Raw genomic sequence first — 22,464 nt, 5'->3', positions numbered from 1 at the left:
CTCTGTAGAGTAGGCGTACCTTAGGATGCAGGATTTTTCACTATACCTCTGAAGTTGTTCGGTCTTTTCTTCTCAGTCAGATCAGTTTTGTAATCCATTCTTAAGTTATATTGTTCTTGTCAATAAAATTAAAATTGATGTCAGTTTTTTGAACAATTCTTATTCAATTATTTTTAAAATGTAATTTTGAAATATTCCTTGAAAGAAAAAGTAAAGACTTGGCTTGTTCAGTTTCTTATAGCATCTGTTAATTAGAAAAATATTGCATTAGAGATCTATTCTGTACAGTCTGCAAGAGCTCCTAAATGCCATGCCATATACCACTGCAAGAAGGCACACACCAAATTTTTAATAGCTCAATAGTGACAATATATATTCATTTAAGAACAATGCACACTCAAAAAAACTAATTAACATCAAACACTAATTAGTCCCTTAGTATTTAGCAATGAAGTATCAGCAGCTGCCTTCGATGCCATATGCTAATTAGCATTAATAAACTTCAGAAATAATTGTCTCTATTGTTCTGTGTCATAATACTCCCTCTAATTGTACTTTAGAGATCATTGGCTATAAATGGTAGCAAGAATTACATGGCAATGCTTGAAGTTTAATGAGCAATTTACTACAACTTGTGGCAATAGGAAAAGTGTATATACAGGAAGGGAAAGATTAATGACAATTAAAACATCCATAATTAACATGTTGTCTTCTGTGTATGTCTCTAGCTATCCAGAAATTCTATGAGGCTGGAGATAGATTATTTGCCTCGGGATTATCTGATATGGTGACATGCAGCAAAATCATAAAAAGGTGATGTTTTGATGTAATACCCCAGACTCACTGTTTCAGTATGCTAACGCTCCAGACCATCAGTTTTATCTCTTACACAAAATACTGCAAGCTCTCAAGCTAGAGTATTTATGCTTCATTTTTGGATGTTATGGATGTGTAAAATTCCATTTGTGTAATGGTGAGTGGGGTGTGGGAGAAAGAAAGTGCTATTTTTGACTCCTCTTGATCAATACGCATTATCCAGTGAAGGATGTTTTCCCACTGAATGATACTTTCTTTGTAACTTGAAACAGTGGTAGCAATTGTTTTGCTTTTAAAAAGAGAAAACACCAGGGTTGTCCAGGGAAAATTCTAGTTTAATATTTGGGCAGTGGCATAAACATAGCCCATAGCCCATAGCCCTCAGCAGCCTGATATATGAGGACCGATAAAAGCTTTTCTGCAGGCTTGATACTAAGGTTGCCTACAATTACCAACAGGAATTTTTCTGAAGTTGTTTCCATGAAGGCTGCAGTAGTATCTACCCTCTTTCCTCTGCCCTGCAGACCAATGATTAGGTGAGCAAGATATGCACTGGTGGAAACATGAGCACCCCTAAATGGACCAATGTCTCAGAATGAAGAGCAGTTGTGTGTCATGTGTACATGAGAGAGAAACCAGGTAAAAGAACAAAAGGAGGAAGAGGCTAGCTGAAACAATGTAACATAGGAGAGAGGGAGGGGAAATCTACATGCCATCCAAGAAGCAAGAAGGCCAAGTCTCCAAGACTTTGGAGCAGAGAGTGGGGTGAATTAAGATGGACATTGTAACCATGCCTGTACTAAAAACTATTACCAAAAAATGCTCACGTGATTCTTGCTGCAGCTTCTGCTAAACCAGTGATGACCCTAATGTAAACTAGGCACTTTCTGGATATGATTTTTTTAAATCTGCATTTAGTTTAATCCATTACATATTTATAGTTTCAACTAACCATGTGATTAAAAAATAATGATGAACCCACCGCTGCCTTTTTTATAGGAGGATTCCCACCTGTCCAGGTGAACTGAAGTTAGCCCCATTTTTTTTTGTTTAATTTATCATTAAAAATTATAAAAATCCTAAGTGCAGAAATTACTGGCTTTTTTAATGGGTGGGAAATAGAAGAGATAAAGGTAGCAGGTCCTGTAAGCAGTGTGGTTAGATTATTTAAATCAAAGTGTTTGTGATTTACTATACGGAGTCACACAATACAGTATTAGGACTGCCATCCTGTCTTTACAACACATTACTAAGAAGAAGAGCAGACCAGAAAGGCAGCTGTCCTTATAGCATGATTCCCATGATGATTGTCAAGTTTGAGGTCTGAAAGCTATGTATTCTGTCCTGACAAGGTCACTGACATCTCTTAAGAGAAAAGTAGCAACTCTGCAAGTCTCTTTCCAAGGTATTTTTAAGTAGTTTTTTCCTTTTCTGATTTAATGCTGTAGAAAGGGAACACTTAATTCTTAGATATTACAGTGGGAAAAGACTGAATAGGTTACCAAGTCCATTCTTCCTCCAGTGCATGAGCATATACATTGTACCCAAAATGTAAACAGATACTTTGATTTACAACATTTTATGTATTAAAGGGATGAGTCAATAGAATAAAGAAATCTTCATGTCAATATATATTTCTGAAATTTTCTAGAGAGATGAGTCGGAGCCTAAAATTCGACTCTAAGTTTTGGTCAGCGCCTGCAGTCCATGGATAATAATAAAACATTAAGGGCATTTCTACAGTATGAAGATCGATCCTCCACAGGTTGATCTTCTAGCGTTTGATTTAGCAGGTCTAGTGTTGATTCCCAAATCTAATGCTGAAGGCAGACCCTGCCAGTGTTGGGTACTCCTCATTCTGGGAGAAGTAAGGAAAGTCAGTGGGAGCGTATGCTCCTGTTAGCTTCCCACAGTGTAGATGCTGCGGTAGCTTGGCTTAAGATAAAATTAATCCAATTACACAAAACGTGTAGCTGGATGGCGTGCCTTAAGCCGACCTGCCTGGTCTAGTGTAGACCAGGCTTATATGATTATTAACCAGAACAGCATAGATGGAAGTAGTGGATCAATACAGCATGATATGGAAAAACAGGCTATAGCTCAAGTATCATCAATTGACATAGCACTGTGCAACTCCTGAGCAACTGAAGATACCATGTCCTTCTGAATCAGCAGATTAGCAGAATACACATCTTCAACAATTGTGTACCTTAAGGATCCCTGCCAACTCCTTTACTGTTCAACAGCTATATTTGTGATTTACCTGACACAGTTTGCTAACAGTTTCTTTATGCTGATTACATCACCCTAGTAGCATAAGGCAAAGATCTCATCACCATCAGAATACCTTCTGAGCTGACCTCAGTGGGGGAATAGTTTCAAAACTGGAAACTCTGCACCAGTGACTCAAAAACCTTGGCATTAGCCTTTCACCAAAACAACAAAGCTGCCACAAAACCACTTAATGATACCTTTTGTGGCCAACGGGTCTGAAATGAGCCTATGCAAAGAACAAGGGGTAAAACTGAATAGAAGTTTGACTTTTAAAGCCCACCTGGAAAAGATATGCAGACAGGTGAAAACAAGAACTAGCCTTATCCAAAAACTAGTGGGCACAGCATGGGGTGCCAATGAGCATACATTTAGCACTGGAATACTTGATCACAGAATATAGAGGAGTAGGTCCCTGATTCGCCTGTTTGTGGAGGCAACTTCTATACCCTGTTTCCAACCCATCCACCAGGGTTATGGAGAATCATTATGCTGCCCTGGTATAAGATGAGGAACCATGACCCAAGGTGGAGGAGAAAAAGCCATCTATCCTCAAGACTAGGAGGTTTTCAGCCACCACTCACATTAGGAAAGGTAGGGCAATGGTGTTTGGAGACTACTTCTGTCACCCTGACATGGCATCCTGGGAGGTATGCTGTCTGCCAGGGGCTAGTCTCCGAGACATTACAGAGGGTTTGTGGAGGACCATCCAGCCCTCTGACTACTACCTCATGCTACTGATCTCTGTGGGCATTAATGATACTGCAAGGTGTGCCCTCAGTGGATCAGAAGTGAGTACAAAGCTCTGGGAGAATGGTTGAAGATGTTAGGAGCATAGGTGATGTTCTCTTCAATCCTTCCAGTCAAAGGTAGGGGCCCAGGAAGAGACAGATGCAGCCTGGAGGTAAATGACTTTCTGTGAAGATGGAGTAGCTAGTAGGACTTTGGCTTCCTTCACCACAGTAGTCTTTCTTTTTAGAACAGCATCCTAAACAGAGAAGGAGTCCAACTAGCCAGGAAGAAGGCTATCTGGATATGAAATGGCTAACTTAGTGAGGAGGTCATTAAAGTAATTTTTAAGGGGCAGGAGATCAAAGCCCAAAAGCAAGTAAAAAACATGAAGACTTAAGAGAAGGGTCGGAATTTGGCGGGAGCACGGGTTGCAATAGCATGGATAAAGTAGAGACAAGATAGAACTTGAAGGGGAAATATAAGCAGTATCTTAGATGCCTGTATGGTAATGAGAGAAGCATGGAGAATAAGCAGAACAACTCAAAATTCTAGTAAACAAACAGAAGTATGACATAGTTGGCACCACAAAGAGTTGGTGGGATAATACATACGACTGGAATACTTGTATAGAACAGTACAGCTTATTCTGGAAGGACAGGCATGGATAAAAGGGAGGAAGTGTTGATTTTTATTTTAAAAAACTAGCCAATTGGCCTGTCATAAGACAGGATTTTCAGGTCTCTCCTCCACATCGGTCTTCTCTCCTGAGCCTCTGGTCTCTCTCTCTCTCATGCACTGTGATCATGCCCCCCTTCTCTCTCAGCTCTCCTACGCCTTCTGCCTCTCTCTCTGTCTCTCTCTTTCTCTTCTCCCCCTTCTGCCTCTCACTCTCTCTCCGCTCTCCTCTGACTCCATCGGGGATTCACGCTCGTTCATGCCCTGCCCTCTGGGCATGTACGTCACCGCCCCGCCCGCCTTTGCCTTCCGCTGTGGGACTCAGCTGAGTTCTGCCCCACTCATCCGGGCTGCCACGCGGGAGCAAGCAGTGCAAACGGCCTCTCTCTCCATCCCTCTCTCTTTTTCTTCTCTTCCTCCCGCCTCTCACTCTGTGTTTCTCTTCTCCTCCTCCTGCTGCATCTCTCTCTTTCTGTCCTTCACCATTCTCCTCTCCATCTCCTCCATGTCCTCTCCGCTTTCCTCCTTTAGAATCCGGTGCCCTTTCTTAACATCAGAGACACACGCTCTCTGATGGGCCCCAACCCCCGGCTGTTCTTTCTGGGCGACACTGTTGCCTCCCGCCATGGTGTTCGGCTAACTTCTGCGCTGCTCAGCCGGGCCACTGTGCAGGACCAAGTGGTGCAAGTGGCCATTTGGGCTCCCGCGCAGCAGCCTAGCTGAGAGGCGCAGAAGTCAGCCGAGAGCCACAGCGGGAGGCAACAGCACTGCCCAGAGGGAACAGCCAGCATTTCAGCATTACAGAGTCACAGACATTGGGCTACTATATATATATCATGAATACACTTGGACTGAGATTCACATGGAAATAGGAAGCTTCAGGGGGTAGCCAAGTTAGTCTGTACAGGATAAACTTAAAAAACAACAAATGGTCTGATAGCGCTTTATAGACTAACAAAACATGTAGATGGTATCATGTCTTGTTGAAAGTCTCTGGGTAAGAATAAAAGAGGTGAAAAGCAAGGGTGATGTCATGGTAGGGTTCTGCTACAGATCTATGATCATGTTACCAGAAATAAGAGGTGTATGAGACTTTTTTTTAAAACAACTTACATCATCCAAAGGATAGAACTTGGTGGTGATGGGGGACTTCAACTATCCAGAGATCTCTTGAGAAAATAACACAACAGGGCACAGATTATCCAACAAGTTATTGGAAAGTATTGGAGACTTTTTTTTTAATTTCAGAAGGTGGAGAGAACAATGAGGGAGGAGGCTATTCTAGATTTGATTTTTGAAAATAGGGATGAACTGGTTGAGAATTTGAAAGTGGAAGGCAGCTTGGGAGAAAGTGATCATAATATGGTAAGAGTTCATGGTTTTAAGGAATGTAAGAAGGTAGAATGCCAAATATAGACAATGAATTCCAAAAAGGCAGACGTTAGCAAACTCAGGGAGCTGGGAGGTAGGGTCTCATGGGAAGCAAGACTAAGAGGAAAAACAACTGAAGACAGTTGGCAGTTTTTCAAAAAGACATTATTAAGGGCACAAGAGCCATCTATTCCACTGTGTAGGAGCAATAGGAAGTATGCTTAACCTGGATATCTCTATGATCTAAAAATCAAGAGTCCACAAAAAGTGGAAATTAGGTCAAATTACAACGGATGTATGCAAAAAAATAAGATAAGAATGTAGAGGCAAAATTAGGCCAAGGCACAAAGTGAGATCACAATAGCTAGAGACATATAGGGTAACAAGAACACATTCTACAATTACATTAGATACAACAGGAAGACCAAAGATAGGGTAAGGCTGTTGCTCAATGAAGAGGGGAAAACCATAATATAATGTGGAAAAGGCAGAGATTCCTAGTGACTTCTTTGTTATGGTTTTCACCAAGAAGGTTGTGGCAATTGGATGCCTAACATAGCAAATGCCAGTGAAAATGGGGTAGGTTCAAAACCTAATTGAGAAAATTAGATGTCTGCAAGTCACCAGGGTCTGTGGAAATGTATCCTTTTACTCAAGGAGATTGAGGAGACTGGAAAAGAGAAAATATAGTGCCCATCTATAGAAAAGGTAAATGAGGATAACTCAGGGAATTACAGACCGATCAGCTTAACTGCTCTACCAGGAAAGATAATGGAGCAAATAATTAAAGAATCAATTTACAAGTACGTAGAAGTATAAAGCACTTGATATAAGTAACAGTCAGCATGGATATGTCAAGAACAAATCATGTCAAATGAACCTGATAGTTTTCTTTACAGGATAACAAGTCTTGTAGATAATGGGAAAGCTGTAGATGTGGTATATATAGACATTAGTAAGGCTTTTGATAGTCTCACATGACCTTCTCATTAATAAAATAGGGAAATAGAGCCTATTTGGAGAAATTATAAGGATGATGCATTACTGGTTGGATAACCATTTCAAGAGACTAGTTATCAGTGGTTCACAGTCATGCTGGAAGGGCATAACAAATCTGGTTCTATTCAATATTTTCATTAGTGATTTACATTTACAAAGTTTGTAGATGATACCAAGAATGGGTAGGAATGGAGTTTGTCAGAAGATGGGAATGGGTGACAGGAGATAAATCACTTGATGATGAGCTCTCATGTTCATTTTCTCTGGGGCACCTGGCATTGGCCACTATCAGAAAACACAATACTGGACTAGATGGGCATTTGGTCTCATTCAGTGTGGTGTTCTTATATTCCTATGAGTACTGCAGAAAGGGATTGGGCTGTCATAGAGGAACACAAGCTAAAAAGAGTCAACAGTTTGACACTGTTGCTTTATCAGGAGTGTTGTAAGTAAAAAATGATAAATAATTCTTCTGTTTTACTCAGACTGACTAGGTCTTAACCAGGGGTGACCTGTGAGTATAGGAAGATTCGGCGGTCGCCTAGGGCGCCACCTTCAACGGACTGCCTGATGATGATATCACGGGGTGCCCAATGATTACGTCATGCCATTGACGGCTGTGCAGGCGGGGGCGCCAATCGTGTGTTCCACCTGGGGCGCCAGCTGCCGCAGCCGGCCTTCAGCCGCTCCTTTTCTTAACTGGACTTTTGTGTCCAGTTGTGGGTGTCACATTTCAGAAATGATGTGGACAAATTGAAAAGAGTCCAAAGAAAAACAAAAATGATTCAAAGTCTAGAAAACGTGATCTATGAGGGAAGATTAAATGATTAAGGATTCTTTAGAATAGAAAAAAGAAGACTGGGATGGGATATGATAACAGTCTTAGGGTACATCTAGACTACAGGCTTTTGTTGACAGAAGCTTTGTCAACAAATACTGTCGACAAAGCTTCTGTCGACAAAGAGCATCTAGACTACAGCCAGTTCTGTCGACAAAGCAAGCCGCTTTGTCGACGTGACAGTGTAGATGCAAAAGACAGTGTAGATGCAATAATGCCTTCTGTCGACAGAACTCTGTCAACAAAAGTCATTATTCCTCGCAGAATGAGGTTTACCGCTATCGACAAAACTGCTGAGTTCTGTCGACGTTATATTGACAGAACTCAGCGGCAGTGTAGACGCAGGTATAGTTTTGTTGACAAAAGTCCACTTTTGTTGACAAAACCCTGTAGTCTAGACACACCCCTAAAGTACACAAAAAGTTGTTATAAAGGAGGAGGTAGAACAATTATTCTCCTTATTGTCTGATGGTAGGACAAGACGCAATGGGCTTAAATTGTAACAAGGTGGAGGTGGGTTGTGTTGGACATCGAAAAAACGTCTGTTAGGGTGGTTAACCACAGTAATAAATTGCCTAAGGAGGTTGTGGAATCTTCATCACTAGAGATATTTAAATGTGTAAGACAAACACATATTAGGGGTTGTCTAGATTGTGATTGCTTCTGCCATGTGTGCAGGGGACTAGACTTGATGACATTTTGATGTTCCTTCCAGTTCTATGATCATAGAGACAAACTGTCTGAACAGGAAATTGATCATAGAGACAAACTGTCTGAACAGAAGGCACACAAACATGACAAAAATATTTATAAATGCTTACTTGGGATAAATACATTGCTATTGTAAACAACTTTAAATATGTAAAATGTATATGACCTTTGGAAAAAATCCTTGAACATGGTAAGAAGGGCAAACAAGAACACACTGTGCTAAAACATTAATAGTTCTGTTGTCTTATTGAATGAAAGCATATTTCATGGTAGAAAGCCTTATGGTACAGACATTTCAAAGTTATTACCCATGAGCAAACCTAGAGCAAAAAATAACATTACATGCCCAGTCTGGGAAACTGAGGCACATCAACTCATTGATTATTGGAAAATATTAAAATGGCTCTATTAGAGACAATAAATACCCATGCATGTGACAGAGGACATAAAAGAGACCTGAAACATCTCTATTTTTGCCTCATCCTTGCTCCAGTTTTCTGAACTGTGGATTTGGAACTAAATGGAACCTTTTGAACTATGAAAAAATGACCTAATTTTTTGGAAGTCACCAGAGGAACTTTTCACAAGCTATTGACTATTCTATCACTGCTGCAAACCCCATCTAAGTAACTTGAAATCATTTCTATATGTATGATCTTTTACCCATTTATAACTTGAGTTTTTTCCTTTACTAATAAATTCTTTGTTTATTAACAATTGACTGACAGCACAAAATTGATAAAATCCTAAGTATATATTGATTTGGAAATGTCTGATCCTTTGGGAGAGGTGGAACTACACATTCAAGGAACTGGGTTTTCAATAACTTCTTACTGTATTTGGACCATTTTGTCTGGATGGGAACTAAAGGCTGGAATATCAAATGGGGATTTTTTTTTGGCTTCTTGTTAACCAATAGAATGCTACAGAAGTTCTTTTGCTGCTAGTTTGATGACTCTGATTGTAGTATTAAATATTAGTTTGGGGGCATTGTCTGCCATTTCTTGCATTTTACCTTGAGTAAAGTATTCAAAGTGTGGTCCATTTCAGGCACCCAGGCACAACAGGTCTTTGGGATTCTGCAATTCTGGTTCAGATACTTAGAGATATATAGGCTTTTATAACTTTATATTCAGATTGGATTTCAAGGTGAATTTGAACCCTAAATTCAACAGCATTTGGATTCTGGGGCATTTCTAATTTTGAAAATTGTATCATTCGCCATCATAAAAGGGTTAGACAACAAAATTCAATTGTCTCTTTGAAATTAATAATATAAATATCCTACTGCCAAATTGTGCATTTGTTAACCTTTACTTTTGTAGCATGTCTATATATTACCATGTACATATATAAACAAAAGAAAAATAGATTCAAATGTGTCTTATATGATATCTATTAATTAAATGCATGTACGTTCACATTTTTATATAAAGTCTGTTGGAAATAATTGCTGTACTGTAGCTTTGTAATGTCAAAAATGAAAACTGTCTTGCAGAAAATATATTATTTATTCAGATCTAAAGGCATTCTCTTCTAATAGTCAGAACTTCAGCTGCGGACTAACAAGATGATTTATGCATTTGTACTGTGTTTCCTTCTTGAACTAAAGCCTAATGCAAATTTTTTGTTTTGTTTTGCTATGTTTTTAGTTTCTACCTCAGACCCTAGGGCTTTTGATAAAGCTTTTAACTGGGAGCATTTCTACCTTCACTCTTCATCAAGGTTTCACAACTGGAGTTATGTTGGTAGTTGATTTAAATGGATAATATTTTTCTCATTTTATATTTAAGAGATTTCCTTCTCCTGTCCAGTTTGAGTACTGTATATCACAGTGATACATTTTCTTAGCTTTAAACATATTGAAAACTAAAAGAACTCACTGTTAAATTCTCCTTTTCTCAATGCATTCAAAACTCTGTTAGGAGAGGTTGGACCTCTTTGCCCTGGCACCGGCAGAACCTGACCGGTCCTGAAGGAGAGAATTTTCTGGACCAGGGGAGGTGTCCCTTGCCATCACCGCAAGCCAGCCAATCCCCTGTCTATGGCTCCCTCTAATCCCTCCTCAGCCAGGCTGTCTGCCATGCTCCTGCTGCCTCCCCAGCCTCGGGCTGCCATCGGCAGCCATGGTTCCACAGGTGGTCAGGTTTCCCCGGATCCACACTTCTGTGTACTGCTGGGGATCTCCAGCTCTGACCCTGTGCTGCCACAGGCTGCCGGGGTACTCTGGTCCCATGCTGTCATGGGTGGCCAGGTTTCCCCAGCTCTGTGCTGCCATGGGCGGATAAGATTCTCCAGCCCCTGGTCCTGTACTGATGTGGCCGGCCAAAGTTCCCTGGCCCTTCACTGACACAGGCTGTCAGGGTTCTCCAGCCTAGCCCCAGCACTGCTTTGGGGCTCTGGCCCCACTGCCCCTGGCCCTGGTCGGGCTGTTGTCCCTCCTTCCATTGACTCCCGGGCTTTCTGTTCCAGGAGCATCCTTGCTGGTCTACAGATGTTGCTGGACTAGAGAGTGCTGGTTTTTAGAGGTATAACTTGTATCAGATTCCTACACAATAGTGTAGATATTTCTAAGATGTCCACTTCCTTTTAGTATCAGAGGGCAAATATTCTGAGCATTTCTACAGGTATAATTGTGGCATTTGAGCACAGCCTATTGAAGAGGATGATGTAATGTCATCCTGATCCCATGGGATAAAGCAGAAGATTTTGCCTCTCTAAGGTCTTTGTTTATGCCATGGTAGTGGAAGGGGGTGCACGAAATCTCACATGCACCTTAAAGCTCTAGTTCTATCAGGTTCTTAAGTATGTGCCTGATTTTAGCTTTCTCATGTGATTAAGTTTGTGTTGGAATCGGAGCCTAAGTGATGCCACAGTTTCCTTTTCCTATGTAGCCAACCTGTCAGCACTGTGTAGGCTATTGGTCTAAATTATCCTCCAATCCCTTCCTGGTAAATTGTTTCCTTCAGTAACAAAGGAGTCCTGACACAGTCCAGAGGACTCCCATCCTCTTGTAAGTCAGGAGCTGTATGTCCAGCTGACTTTTACTCTCCCTTCCCTTCTCACTGAATAGATGTGGTTTTACCAGTACCACCAAATCATTATATATGAACCATTTAAAAATATTATTTAATTAATCCTGTCAGCAGATCCTAGTTAATCTTTAGATTATCTATATCTGAGACAGCGAACCCAGGTTCCAGACAGACCAGCTCTATAGCAACTTCTACTATACTAAAGCCTGAGTTAAGCTTCTCTGCATTCCCATTGTGAACTAGATAATTCCAGATGACTCTGCAGATGAACACTGTGTCTTCTCCCTAACCTGCCTGCTTTCTTAGTACTTATTAAACATTCTAGTGTGGCTGAGTGGTAGGAGAGCACATTTATTCTCTCCTAGAATTCTGTTAGTTTACTGGCTCAGTTCCCTGACCCCTCCTACAGTTGCCTTTCTTGAAAAAAGTCATCAATACTAGGTGAAAACATTTTGCTAAGAGGGACTCTGAAAACAGTATCAGAGGGGAAGCCGTGTTAGTCTGAATCTGCAAAAGTGTCTGTCCTATCTTGGGGACTCTCTTTTTGCCCCATTATCCCCACAAACAAGATACAGTTCTGTGGTGATCTGGAGGCCTACTTTCGCAGTCTCCGACTCAAAGAATACTTTCAACACAACACTGAACAGTGCACTGACACACAGATAACCTCCCACCAACAGCACAAGAAGAACTCTACATGGACCCCTCCTGAAGGTCAAAATGACAGTCTGGACCTATACATAGAATTCTTCCGCCGACGTGCACAGGCAGAAATTGTGGAAAAAACAGCATCACTTGACCCATAACCTCAGCCATGAGGAATGCAATGCCATCCATAGCCTCAGAAACAACTCTGACATTATAATCAAAGAGGCTGATAAAGGAGGTGCTGTTTTCATCATGAATAGGTCTGACTACCAAAAGGAAGCTGCCAGACAACTCTCCAATACCAAATTCTACTGGCCATTTTCCTCAAATCCCACTGAGGAATACACTAAGAAACTGCACCATCTGCTCAAGACACTCCCTACACTAGCACAGGAACAAATCTATACAAACACACCCTTAGAGCCCTGACCGGCATTAGTCTATCTACAACCCAAGATCCACAAATGGAAATCCTGGATGCCCCATTATCTCAGGCATTGGCACTCTTACTGCAGGACTGTCTGGATATGTGGACTCTCTACTCAGACCCTACAACACCAGCACTCCCAGCTATCTCTGAGATACCCCTGATTTCCTGGCAAAACTACAATGCATTGGTGATCTTCCAGAAAACACCATCCTAGCCACCAGGGATGTAGAGGCTCTCTACACCAACATCCCACACGTAGATGGAATACAAGCTGTCAGGAACAGTATGCCTGATGATGCCACAGCACAACTGGTTGTTGAGCTCTGTGACATCACACACAACTATTTCAGATTTGGTGACAATATATACCTTCAAACCATGGTAACACTATTGGCACCTGCATGGCACCACAATATGCCAACATTTTTATGGCTGACCTGGAACAATGCTTCCTCAGCTCTCGTCCACTAGCACTCCTTCTCTACTTATGCTACATTGATGACATCTTCATCATTTGGACCCATGGGAAGGAGGCTCTGGAAGAATTCCACTGTGATTTCAACAGTTTCCACCCCACCATCAACCTCAGCCTGGACCAATCTACACAAGACATCCCATTCCTGGACACAATGGTGCAAATAAGTGATGGTCATATAAACACCACACTATACCGAAAACCTACTGACTGCTATGCCTACCTTCATGCCTCCAGTTTCCATCCCAGATCGCACACATGATGTATTGTCTACAGCCAAGCACTAAGGTACAACCGCATTTGCTCAAACCCCTCAGACAGAGTCAAATACCTAAAGGATCTTTACCAAGCATTCTTGAAACTACAATACCCACCTGAGGAAGTGAGGAAACAGATTAACAGAGTCAGATGTGAACCCAGAAGCCTCTTACTATGAGACAAGCCCAACAGAACACCACTGGCCATCACCTACAGTCCTCAGCTAAAACCACTCTAATCATCAGTAATCTACAACCCATCCTGGACAATGATCCCTCACTTTCACAGGCCTTGGGAGGCAGGCCAATCCTCATCCACAGATAATTTGCTTCAGGTTGGCAGGTTCTCACCAGCAACTATACACGGCACCAAAGTAACTCTAACTCAGGAACCAATCCCTGTAACAAACCTCGGTGCCAACTCTGCCCACATATCTACACCAGCGACATCATCACAGGACCTAACCAGATCAGCCACACCATCACTGGTTCATTCTCCAGAACATCTACCAATGTAATATACGCCATCATGTGCCAACAATGCCCCTCGGCTATATACATCAGCCAAACTGGACAATACCTACATAAAAGAATAAATGGACACAAATCAGATATCAGGAATGGAAATATACAAAAACCTGTAGGAGAACAATTCAATCTCTTTGGACACACAGTAGCAGATTTAAAGGTAGCCATCCTGCAGCAAAAAATCTTCAAGAACAGACTGCAAAGAGAAACTGCTGAGCTACAGTTCATCTGCAAATTTGACACCATCAATTTAGGATTAAACAAAGACTGTGAATGGCAATTGTCAAAGTTGGACTTGGGACTCACAATTTGGCAGATCACTCTGTTTATTAGCAAAGCGCTTCACCAATACAAATAGGAAAGTGAGTTCCCCAAACAATGCCCAAGTCACCTTATATATGCAGGTAAAAAGAGTGCTAAACAAAAGATTACAAAAGGGCGCAAAACTAACAAGATTACCTGGGGTCAGTCACGTATCTAATTTCCTTATTAAGCCTCAGCAATCTCCTGTTAATGTCTCACAATCTTAAACGGAACCCGTGTCTATCACCTAATGTCCCTCTTCCTGATCCTGCTACATGCAGGCACACCTGGCCTTACTTTGATTCATTCTACTTTCTCACTAGCCAACTACAAAAGCAGTTTCTCCTCTCTTGGTGTTTACGCCTCTGCATCAGCTGCTAGAAGTGGGCCTCATCTTTCCTGACTGAATCAACCTCATTATCTCTACCTTACCCTTGATTGGTACTCTTTTCTTATGCCTGTACATTTATACCCGCCTCTGGAATTTCCACTATATGCATCGGACAAAGTGGGTCTTTGCCCATGAAAGCTTATGCTCCAATAAATCTGTTAGTCTATAAGGTGCCACAGGACTCCTCGTCACTTCTGAAAACAGTGAAATTTCCATACACAGAAGTCAGATGAATTCCTTCTTTCCAAGTGAGAGAGAGAGAGAGAGATTGAGCTCTGACTTCTATATTCCACGTTAACAATCTTAAGCTAATCAATGAAGTTAATATAAAATGTAGCACATAGGACCATAAACAAATCATATACATTGGTTAAGGGATATCTAATGGACACGATGCCTTTAAAACAGACTTAACGTTCAAATTGTGAAAGGTAGAGTAATAGCAGGGGGGTTTTAACTTAAGGAGCCAGTAACTTTTAAATGTGCCATTAACATAATACATTTAACTAACTATGGTAGATGTTGGGATAGATTTTCAATGACAATTAGCAATTAGGTTCCAGGTGAAAAATCTACACCATTTATTAATATTATCTAATAGTTTATTTTTCTAGTGCCTTAGAGGTCAGTGCCCTATTTTGCTAGGCATTCTATAAATATGACAACAAGACTACAAAGTGTCATGCATCTTGCATGAAATGCATGCATGCCAGTCACCGTAACTGAAAGTTAAGCATTCAGTAGGGCTATATGTATGCAGGAGGATGTGGTCTGCAATTTAGACTTACTTGCACCTGAGGTCACTCTGGCATCTGCTAAATAAGCAGCATCAATCTTTTCTCTATTTCCCCTGCAGTTCCCAGCCTTACTGATCAGCAGAAAGGAAAGGAGGTGGTGTTGGTGGATACTACTGGTTTGGAAAAGGGGCAGGTACTACTGAGGAACAGGAGCCATGGGAAGAGTAGGCACTGTGGTGAGGAATAAACCGTAATGTGTATGGGCAGAATGCCCAGCGGGGAAAAGAAACCCTACCCATTCTTCCTGAGGCCCCTCCCCTGCTGCCCCATGGGGCCAATCCCACCCCACCCTACAGAGGCTGGCACTCACCCCAGGCTTCTGCCCCAACCCCGGAAAATCCACAGACCTTCTGGCCTCTCCCCCCTCCAGAGAGCCAGATGTCCTAGCTGGCTGGAGAGTTGGCAGTTTGGGAAGGCAGTGTCTTCCCTTGCCAATGTTACCCACTGCTCATGGAAATGTGGCAATTCAATGGGGAAATAACCCTAGAGCAATGCCCTCCCCATGCAAATTCACCTCAATCCCTGTAAGTTCCTCTAAGCCAGGGATAAGCAAAAGGGCCTCTGTGGGGGTGGGGGAGCACTGGAAGTCTCTTCCTACTGCCAGGGGCATGGGTGCTTAGTGGGAAGGGGGAGCAAAGAGTCTCCAATCATGGTCTGTGGGTAGGAGAGTCCTAAGCATCCTTGCCCCGCCCCTTCCTTTTGAGGCACCACCCCTGCTGGTGTGGTCCGGGGCCACTACAAAAATACTTGAAGTGGCCCTGGGTAAAAAATTATTCCCCACCCCTGCTCTAAGCCCTTCTCTATCCCTCACTTGAAGGATACAAGAATAATATTCTTGTCCGCATCTTCTTCCAGTGCTCAGTGGAACTCCCTCATAACTTTTAGACCAGTGGGTAGGGTATTCCTCTAGGATGTGGGAGATCCCTGATTCAAGACCCTACTCATGCCACTTTGCCCGATGAGATGGGATTTGAACAGGAATCTGCCGCTCTCAGGTTACTATCCTAACCATTCAGCGATGGAGTATTTTCATATAGATCTCCTGTTGAAACTGTCCCACTTTCACTAAATAATTAAATAACCCTTGCTCTAGACTCAGAGGCTATGTCTACACTCGTGGCTTCTTGCGCAAGAACAGCTGTTCTTGCACAAGAATCTGCAGAGCGTCCACACTGCCCGCCTGCTCTTGCACAAGTACATTTACAGTATGGTGTGGTAAGAGAGGGCTCCTTGCGCAAGAGTTACACTCTTTTTTGACAGGTGTAAGCCCTCTTGCGCAGGAGCTCTTGCGCCAAGAGGGGAGTGTGGACGCTCAGCAGGGATTTCTTGGGCAAGAAAGCCCTATGGCTAAAACGGTCATCAGAGCTTTCTTGTGCAAGAAAGCATCCACACTGCCGTGGGTGCTCTTGTGCAAAAGCACAACTTGCACATGGCAGTGTGGACATTTTCTTGAGCAAGAGTTCTTGCACAAGAACACTTGCGCAAAATGTTCTTGCGCAAGAAGCCGCGAGTGTAGACATAGCCAGAGAGTGAGAATGACTCTCTAGCCCAATGAGTAGGGCACTCATCCGGAAAGTGGGAGACCCAGCATTCAGTTTTGCCTTTTCCTAGGTTTCTCCCTGTATTTTCATATCTCTGTTTTGAATTCTGGCAGAGCCCTATCCACTGATTTATAGAGTCTTTCTTTCTCCCTCTTTCCCTCTCCTAGTTTTGTCCACCTTCCTGACAAATGATTTTTTAAAATTATATCTTTCTGCAAAAAGTTTTGGTTTTGACAAATCAGCATTTTCCAACAAATAAGTAATGTTTTGTATGAAACATCAGCTAATCAGCTATAAAAAAAATTGTTACACTGGAAGAAGTTTAAATAAAGAATTGTTTTATCTTATAGACTCTTGCCTACTTCAGTCAAACTACAATGTTTTGGACATGATTTTTTCTTTAAGGAAAAAATTCTATTAGCATCTTCAGTTCTCATGCCATTTCCTGGATTACCAGAAATTCCATTGCACTGGGACAGACACCTATCATGCATTGCCTGCAAGACATCAGCAAAGATAACTTTTCTGCAAGAGGAAAGAAAATCTTTTTTGCTGTATTACTTGGGACCTAACAAAGGACATGTTACAACTTACCTTTCATACCACATTCTCCTTCTAACTCTAAAAGCTGTGGTAAATCAATTCTTGTGGGTAACAAGCATTTTCAACTATCATAAATAGGGTCAGGGTTAGAATATTTCTGAAGGTTAGCACAAAACCCTGGAGGATTGACAGTTGAGTTTATAGCTACTTTACATGAATTCATCTCTACCATACGAGCAGTTTAGAGAGTCAAGCTGACAAAATGATTGATTCAAATAATTGAAAATAAAAATAATTCGAGAATCAAAGACAATCTACTAGCAGGAAATAATTTAACCCTTGATAAAGACTGCTGAGTTAGTCAAAATCAGCTATAGAAAGTTGCAAAATCATTATCTCCTGAATAATGCAGTGGCAGTTCACAAAGCTTTAATGTCAGCATAGCAAACAGAAATGATGGAAGGTAAATAAAAGCATACATTTGCAGGTGGACACAAATACAAGCAATGCTTCAAACAATACTGCTTTAGATGTGGAGATGTCAGTCATATGTCTCGCTTTCTGGAATGGCCTGCAAAATATGCAAATTGAAAACAATGTCATTTAAAAACATCAAGGCACTGTGCTACACTTGAAGATGGAAGAAAATGGAACACTTCTGAACCAGTATAATCTAAGTTACTGATATATGAAAATAACAATCAGTTTGTTGAATAGGATTTAATTATTGATATAATTATAATTGATATAATTATTATACAGTTATTTTTTAGAGTAGTACTGAAGGGTAAAATGAAAATATTGAGAGCAAGTTACAAAAAGAGTATATGTCAGATTTACTAGGTCAAAAATTAGTTATCTTCAGTTGGACAGGTATCTGATTTTAGTGGGTGTTTCCATGAAGTATAGTACTATTGAGAATGAATTAGGGTGTCAGAATATGATCTAATGTTACCCAGAGTACTGATAGATTTCTAACTACATCCCGTATAAGAATTTGCATTTGTTCAGACTACAAGTTTTTCATTCTGAGTGACATCCTGGCTCCATTGAAGTTGATGGCAAAATTCCCATTCACAGCAGTCAGGCCAGGATTTCACCTTGTAAGTTTAAATGGAGTGCATAAATATGTTTTACTTTCACAGATCATATTTCAGTTAGATTTCATTTCAGTTGTTCCTTTGGTAGTGGGCAGATATAGAGCAGAAAGGGCCAAAATGTAACATGCATTCATGAGACTGCTGGGGAAGGTTAAGAAGAGGAGTCTTCAGATGAACTTGACACAAAAAGGAGATGCTGAAGTAGTAGGTCCTTTCATGTTTTAGGAAGCTTCTAAGTTACCATCTCTACATCCACCCAAAGAATAAATATGTTGCGGAGAAGGTCAGCAAGATAAGCTCTGTCCCATACCTCAATATTCCAGTTCCTCAGCTGGACATATCAGAAGTCTATTAGAGATAGCGCCATGGACCCATAGGGTATTCTGATGTGGTTGAAGGCTGCATCATGCAAACAAGGGTCTAGTCATTTGGTAGTGTGTTCAGAGAATCCATGGTGTCACTCAAGGGAGGCGGGGTAATGAAGGAATCATCCAGAACCACCTATAAAACTCTAGAGAGAAAGGCAATATGAATGGTGATGTGAAAGGCAATCACTGCAACTCCACAGTCCAACCAGAGAGTGACATTATTGCCCATGTTATTAGGAGAGAATGCAAGGAATCAGCAGGTGGAGAGGGTAGAGTACGGTAGGTAGCCAACCTGGCATTCAGCCTGATTTGAAGGAGTATCTCATTCCTCTCTCATGTACAAATCATTAATGTCTCCCTCTGCCTTCTGTGATCATTTGAAGAGTGAAAGGGGTTAGCCCTTGATCACTGTGCAGAGGCTGGTCCTGTTGGGTGAGGGTAGGCCATGGCCTTTAATATTACAACTGCATTTATATGGTACCGAAAGAATCTTGCTGAGTGCTGCATTCTGTCTAATATGCATTGAAAGGTTAAAAAAAAAAACCCCACACCTGCATGGAAAACAAATTTTCTTCAAAAAACACCTGATACCTAGGAGCCCTAATCCCTGGTTTCTCTGTTATCACATGTATAATTATTTTTAACTGACAGTGTGTGCGTGTGCCATATACATAGTATAAATGTTACAGTGGTTCAGGTTAATATGGTCAGGCAGAGTTGCCAGCATTGCATGGTCTCTCCTTACTGTTCTTTCAGTAACCTTCATACCTATATTGCAAGAGCCCTCATGCTCCATTCCTAGAAAGACATTCAGCAGGGACAGCCAATATTGTCAAAGTTTGCAATGATTTTATAATGGAGACCCATTTAAAACAGGGATTAGATGATAAAATAAATTAACGTAGCCCAAAATGTAAGCGGTAATCCATAGCTGCAGAGGAGAAATGTTCTGTCTTCCTTCAGCATCTGCCATAATAAATGCCACCTCTCAGTGAAGAAATACAAGATAAAATATTCTCACTAGCAGATCAAAGTTTTTAAAACTAGTCCTATATTGTAGTTTATTAGATGAGAGATGCCAAAGATAAATAGCTGCCATTTTTACAGCTTCCTCAAACCACCACCACAGCTCCCTCCAGGTGCTAAAATAGCTGTCTCAAATGTAGTCCACAAAGAGAACTGATTTTAACAGGATATTCACTCATCACTACTAATCAATAACCACCAGGGAGGACAGCCAAGTGGCACTAATAGTTTTGCCGTCATTAGCATTTATGTCCAATTCACCTCCTGTTTTAATCTCAATTGTTTCCCTGACTTTGTGCCATTTCCTAAAACAGACTTGGACAATCTAGTTAGCTTCATCAAAATGAGGGATTATTGTTTCACTTCAGTCGCCTTAGAAACCAAGGCCAAACAACTGAATATATTTTGTCTTATTAACCCTATAAACCTACAGCTGAGAACTGGGAAGGATGCAGCTGGGTTTCCTTTATTTAGTTCCTTTTAGGATAACCCATGTTTTTGACATCTTGTAAATTATAGAACACCTTGGCCAAAAGCACAGCTAATGATGTGATATTGCAATTGAGTCCCTGCCTTGACGGAACTTTAAAAAGCAGCAACAAACACAAATGACTCCTTTCCTTGATTTAAAGAGGCACATCCATTTAACCAATCAAAGCTGATTGCAGTGATGAATGATATTAAAACACTTTCCCCAATATTCCTAACTTTCACAACAGGTATTTATTATGTCTCCTTTTCCTTGTGTTAAGTATAAATTCTCAATTTCTTTCTGAGAATTGTTACAGTAAGTTAGACTTGACTTACAAAATGAAAGCTTGGGGCCCAGTGGACAGTGACGGTGATCTGATAAGCAGCCCTCTTAGAGAATCTTGCTTGAGGCCAAGAAAACAGCTTCAAGTTCAGAAATTTAAGACTAAAACATACAAGCAAGTAAAGAATATTAAAGTATTTAGTAATGATTTATTTTTTTTCTTTTATTTGGGAGCTGCAACAAACAAGGAATAGGCTAAAAAAGAAACTGTAAAACAACATCTGAAAGCTTTTTTCGTGAAATGAGTCAGTTTGATTCTTCTTTTTTTGTCTGACAGCATCGATCTCGCATTCAGAAATGAGCCTGTTACACATCAGCACTAGAGAGCTGATTTGTCCTCACTCTCTTCCTTACCTAGTAATTTACAACAGTACAAAGCTGGTACAAAATACTACCAGATCAGAACAATAGCATTTGACAAACACTTTGCACTAGAATAAATTAGTGCACAAGGTATAAGCCAGCAGTGAATCCAAGATACAGTTAACTGAGATAACATTTTCAGTTGCCACTGTGAAAGCAAGATCTGCCCCTTGGTCAGGAACAATATCCCTTATAGTCTCATTAAGTTCCCTAGGCAATATCAATCAGTCTTCACTTTTGGGATGCTAAAGACTACGGAAAGTTAAATCTATGTGCAATAGATAGGAATTGTGCTTCTTCGATAGACTGCAAAAAAAAGCACAAGAACAAAGCTTAGCAGGCTAGGTCAGAAATATGCAGAGAAATCATGATATCTGAAGGATCTGTAGTGCAAGATGAACCACTGAATAAAGCTCTTATCCCATTTTCATACACTATTTTGGACCTCCCTGGTCCAGCACTCTCAGAGCCGGGGCTCTAACAAGACCTGAAGGAGGGAGTTTGTGAGACCAGGGGAGATCAATTCTGCCCCCCCCAACCCAGTTCATCTCCTAACCTGGTCATTGGCCTCCCTGCCAGCTCCCATCCTGCCACTAGTCCCGCTTCCCCACTGAAGACTGCTGCTGTACTAGTCCTTGCGGGAGCCCACTGTTGCACCCACTGCACTAGGCTCTCACTGGCTCTCACTGCCATGCTAGCTCTGTTGGAGCCCACTGGCATGCTGGCCCTCTGCTGTCAGCCTCGCTGGACTCCCACACCAGGGCTTTCAGCTGCCAGCCTCCCTGTAGCCTGCCCAGCCAAGCTCCTGGCACTCGCAAGGCTCCTGGAACACCTGTGGAGAGGTTCAACCTGTACTATTTTAGTGTTAATTTATTCAGAGATCAGATTCTATGCTGCACCTCTCAAGTGACTGATAAAGGGCAGGAGAGTTCATACCTTTGAATCATTATTTTAAGTTACCTGCAGACTCAGGGAATCCACATTGCATCAGTTATACTTGGCTCACACTTGGAAGGTTTTCCTCTGCAAACAAGGAAGCTAGAAATGTACTTTTAAAAATGGAAATCTTAGGTTCTATACAATGTGAATGTGTCACACCAGCCACCTAAAATAAATTAAGTGGGACAAGTTTCTGACATCCCTGATTTAACATATCCAAAGATGATGATAAATCCTGGGAAAGTTTTATGCCTATTGTTGCACAATGTCTATTCTTAACAAAAAAAATGGATAGGTTCATTAGTAAGGCAGGATACAAAGCAGCAACTCAGATGTAGAGTTTATAAAAGAACTAAATGGAAAACATGTTAATATTCTGACAATGGTGATAATTTCAATAGTCCTCCTGAGAGAGGCTATTATTTATATTCTTAATTGAAAGCTTCTCCTCTGGCTGTAGTCAGATTTCTCAGGAGGAATCAAATGCTTCTGT

Source organism: Pelodiscus sinensis, chromosome 2, assembly GCF_052426305.1.
Source record: "Pelodiscus sinensis isolate ZL-2025 chromosome 2, ASM5242630v1, whole genome shotgun sequence".
Lineage (NCBI taxonomy): Eukaryota > Metazoa > Chordata > Testudines > Trionychidae > Pelodiscus > Pelodiscus sinensis.
The sequence above is the reverse complement of the archived record's forward strand: the minus strand, read 5'-3'. Positions refer to the sequence as shown.